At 34.0% G+C, this 5,266-nt stretch overlaps 1 long non-coding RNA gene across 1 annotated transcript; it reads right to left on the bottom strand.

The window, feature by feature from the left end:
- Positions 1–1,411: 1,411 nt before the first annotated feature.
- On the bottom strand, positions 1,412–3,000 carry LOC111396552. The gene is made up of 3 exons (XR_002703027.1): positions 2,987–3,000; positions 2,815–2,878; positions 1,412–1,553 (listed from the first exon to the last, which is right to left on the bottom strand). It is a non-coding gene; the product is annotated as an uncharacterized LOC111396552 (long non-coding RNA).
- Between the last annotated feature and the right edge of the window lie 2,266 nt (positions 3,001–5,266).

Raw genomic sequence — 5,266 nt, 5'->3', positions numbered from 1 at the left:
TTAGCCAACATTGAAATAGTAATTTTGACTCAAATGGACAATTTAATTGAGGGACATCTACTTGTAACATCGACTTTCACGAAGATTGGCACTAGATCTTTACTTCTAGTGGGGGGAGTGTTCGATCTTGTGGTAGTTGAGGAAATTGCATAATTCCACTCTGTTCAACTTCGGGATTCTTTTTCCCGGAACTGGTGGTGGTGGAGCTGAAGATCTCTAGCGTGAAAGGAAGGGGCCAAGATCGGCCATGGGGTGTTAGTTGATACATGGCTTCACTTGTTGATTTTAAAACCTCTCTGCTTCTCTAAAGATGGACAAATTTGATGAATTTTCTTGGTAATATGATGAACTAAATTGAACTAAACTTCACCAAAGAAGAGGTGGAAAGGATTTGTGCTTCAAAGATGGAAAATTTTGATGAATTTTCTTGGTAATTTGATGAATCAAATTGAACTATCCTTCACCATAAAAGAGGTGGAAAGGATTTGAGTCTGGGTTTCGAGGTTGGGGATGGGGTATTTGGAGAAGACAAAAGTTGATTTGATTTATTTATTATTATTATTTTTTTTGTTTAATTATTAGATGACTTGTTTTGACAATTTTGACCCTCACTCAAGTTGTCCATTTGAGTCAAAACTACCATTCCAATGTTGCCTAATAGTATTATGAATGGAATCAGGGATTTTGACCAAGGTTGCGGTTAAGTATAAACGTTTGGGACTACAGCCATAAAAATGAGAGGTTAGCGAGTAATTTGGGGCAAAATGAACGGTTTGGGACCAGTGCTGCTACTTTCCCTAAATTGTTACCGAGATTTCCTACGTGGACACAAAATACATGACAAGGAACTAAAAATGAAAAAAGGGTCATCATCGTTCAAATTCAATACAACCATGACGTACAGCCGACTTCGCCACTTGATGGATCCATTACCCCAAGCGTGTGTTATGAATAAATCTCACATTAAATAAAAATGAAAATATAGATCAATATATAAGAGTTTGTGTTACTCCTTTTAATAAAGTTGAGTTTATAAGATGAAATTTTAAATCTTAATATAGTATAAGTGACACGATCTGTCCCGATCACCCTAATGGTTCCGACACGTGTTGTGCGCCGATGGTAGATACTAGTGAAGTGCAGGACCCACTACCAAGGCAAACTTGACATGCTTTGACTGTTATAATTTTATAAAAATTTTGACAGAGCTCCTCCTGAAAAATAGACTAAAACCACCTGAAAATAAAATCAAATATCCCAAACACGTACATATAATTTAAAACAGGGTACACCAGCCCCTAAAAATATCAACTATTCAAATACAACACTGACAATTCGACTTTTGCAACAATTTCTAAACCACAGTACCCAAATGACATAATATATATACAAAACATAGCAAGCTCAACACATGAAACTAGTTTCTGATCAAAAGAGGTGTCTATCCCAAAATATGAACTATTAAACTGAAAAGATGATTCATACAATGCTTGACAATTTTTTGTTCAACTCGATAGATCAACTGGCCCAGTAGTGCTCAACTCAGCTACTATCTGATAGTGATAAAAAATGTGAGTCTATAACGCAGTGAGTGGATACTTGTAAAAGTATACCTTTCCATTCATTAAATCTTTCTGAAAATCGACATATAGCATAAAATTTCTTTTCACAGACATATAAACTAAAATATTTATTCTTTAAATTGAATAAGCTGAATTCTGTAGCTTAGAATTTAATAATACTATCAAAACTAAAATATACTATAATCATAAACATTTTTATTCTGTATACTACATTTCTAAAATATGATAAGCTATGTAATACTGAAACATCACACCAAAAATGTACCTGGAATAACCATACTCGTGTATCGATTAATCTTGATATACATAGCAAAGTTATTCAATTCTGAAATTCTGTAATTTTGAAATTTTGGTCGTACGCACGTAGAGCTATACAATGGTCATACACTATGGAAACACATTCACAATAGTGTAGAGTGGGTAAAATTACTAAACTGATCATACGTTGTGGAAACACATTCACACCAGCGCAGAGTGGGTAAAATAACCATATGAAGTCATACACTGTGGAAACACATTCACACCAATGCAGACGAGGGTAAAATCACCTGAGTACTTTCTGATGGTTTATAGAAAATAACTTTAAATATTCTGAAACATATAATACTCATATAACATGCTAATAAAATGATTTACTAAATTGAATTTAACTTTTAAAAACAACTGGTTATAAATCAACTTTATTCTGAAAATCTTGTTGTCAAATCAACTGTATGAATTAATAAATTTTCTGAGTTAATATAAATTAAATAAATATTAATTTCTGAAAAATAAGCTTATCTACTCACATAATACAAGTTGAACCGAAGATGGTTGATAGGCTCTTCCAATCTCCTCGTCACCACCTGGAATATATAACAAGATGACTAATCAACAACTATTAAATTAAGAAACTTTAAGATCTACTTCCATAATACTTAACTAAAATTGGTCGATGCTCGAATGAATTTCCCAAATATTCTTTTGATCAATTGGAGCTAATCCCACTTCTAATCCCTTTTCTAATAACTAATTCATCAACAAAACCTTCTTCCCAAGTTTAAAAGTAATTTTACTCTCCAATCAAGTGAAACTAGTAACCATAATTCCACCTATTTAATATACATTTTGTTCCATAAAATCAATTCCCAAGTGAATAATTCCATTAATGTAATCATTTCCACAAATAATTCATGCTCAATCATCAAATTTAAAAACTAGGGTTTGTCCAAAAAAATTGACATCTCCTTACCTTAATGTAGATAGAAATTCAAGAATCAATAACTTGAGCTCCAAGTAGTATTCATCTCAAAAATCTGAAAATTTCGAGTCAAAATAAAACCCTAGAATTTTAACATAATTCATACTTTATCACTTGAAACAAATGGAAAAATTCAACCCAAGCTTGAAGAGATTAGCCTTACCACTTTTCTTCTTCTTCTTCTTCCCTTTTCTTCTTTCCTTCCTTCCTTCTTTTTTTTTTTCCTTCCCTTTTTCCCTAATTTTTCCCTTTTTTCTCGGCCTTCCAGCCTTCTGCCCATTTTTCTTCAATGTGTGTGCGTGTGTTTTTGAGTGAAAATGGGTCAATGGTTGAATATAATGGTCCACTTATCCAAAATTGCAAAATAAGTCCTTCAACTCCCTTTTTTAATGACATTTAATCCTATAACTTCCAAAAATATATAAGTAAATTCCCAACTTTAAAATGTATCCAATTTAACCTCCATATTTTGCCAATTGCAAAATAAACCCAAATAAAATATTTAATTTCATTTTAGTCCTTAATTGACTTGACTTTGAAAATTTCACTATTGACTTTGATTAGATAAAAATGTGGGTTGTAACAATCTTACCTCCTTAAAAGAATTTCGTCCTCGAAATTTAACTGGTAACTGACTGGGTAATGAATAAGTGAGGATATTGAGCACGCATCTGATCCTCATTTCTCACGTAGCCTCTTCTACTATCTGATTCTACCAAAGTACTTTAACAAGTGAAACTGTCTGATTTTGCTGAATTTGCACCTTTTTGTCTAAAATTCTCACGGGCTCTTATATATATGTTAAATTTTCCTTCAACTGGATTGGTTGAGACTCTAGAACATGAGAAGGATCCGCAATATACTTGCGAAGCATGGAAACATGAAAAACATCATGGATTCGGGATAATTCATCGGGCAGATCTAATCGGTATGCAACTGGGCCAATCCGCTCAGTAATCTCATAGGGTCCAATGTCTCATGGACTCAACTTTCCTCGCTTACCAAATCTCAACACTTCTTTTCAAGGTGACAATTTAAGAAAGACTTTATCTCCAACTACAAATTCAAAATCTTTCCTGTGCCTATCGGCATAAAATTTCTGTCTCTCTTGAGCTGCATTCAACTTTTCTTTGATCAATTTCACATTTTTAGATGTTATTTGAACCAATTCCGGGCCTTCTAACTTCTTCTTACCAGCTTTATCCCAACAAACTGGTGTCCTGCACTTCCGACCATATAAAGCTTCAAAAGGAGTCATTTTTATACTAGAGTGGTAGTTGTTATTATAAGCAAACTCCATCAATGACAAATGAGTATCCCAGCTATCCTTGAGCTCTAAAACATAAGCCCTCAACATATCCTTAAAAGTCTGTATGGTCCTCTTTGACTAGCCATCTGTTTGAGGATGAAAAGCTGTACTGAAATGTAGTTTAGTACCCATGGCTTCCTACAAACTGGGTTAAAATTTAGATGTAAAACGAGGGTCTCTATCTGACACAATAGATAAATGAGTATCATAAGAGCTCACTATCTCATCGGCATACAACTTTGCCAACTTATTTAAAGTATAAGTAGCTTTAATTGGCATAAATTTGGCCGTCTTGGTCAAACGATCTACGATAACCCAAACTCCATCATCACTATTCTGAGTACGAGGAAGGCCAAATAAAAAGTCCATAGTAATGAGTTCCCATTTCCATTCTGGGATAGGCAATTGCTGTAAAAGTCGTGTTGTTTTCTAACAAACTGGCTTTACCTGCTGACATATAAGACATTTGGATACAAAATCTGCTATCTCTCTATTCATACCAAGCCACCAATAATGATCTTTCAATGTATGATACATTTTAATACTACCTGGATGCAAAGCATAAGCAGAACTGTGTGCTTCTTCCAAAATCTCTTTCTTCAATTCTGGAATATCTGGAACACATAATCTATTACCCATAGCCAACGCCCCCATCATCTCTAATCACATAATTCGTTCTTAGCCCAATACTAACTTCTGCTTTCAATATTCCCAATGTCTGGTCTTGAGATTGAGTTTCTCTAACCTTATCAATCAAAGTAGGCCTCACCTGAAAATGAGCTAATACCACCCCTAAAGTAGTAGTTGTCAACTTAGTGTGTAACTTTTTAAACTCAAAGAAGCATAAACTGCACTTGATGGAGAGGATGAACTTGTCTTTCTACTGAGAGCATCTGCAACTACATTTGTTTTCCCCGGATGGTAGTCAATCTTACAATCATAATCCTTTATCAACTCCAGCCATTTCCTTTGCCTTAAATTCAGTTCTTTCTGATCAAATATATACTTTAAACTTTTGTGGTCAGTAAATCTTTGACATTTCTCACCATAAAGATAATGTCTCCAAATCTTCAATGCCAACACTACTGTAGCTAACTCCAAATCATGAGTTGGGTAATTTAACTCATGCTTCTT

This window comes from Olea europaea, chromosome 6 (assembly GCF_002742605.1).
Source record: "Olea europaea var. sylvestris chromosome 6, O_europaea_v1, whole genome shotgun sequence".
Classification (NCBI taxonomy): domain Eukaryota; kingdom Viridiplantae; phylum Streptophyta; class Magnoliopsida; order Lamiales; family Oleaceae; genus Olea; species Olea europaea.
The sequence above is the reverse complement of the archived record's forward strand: the minus strand, read 5'-3'. Positions and strand labels throughout refer to the sequence as shown.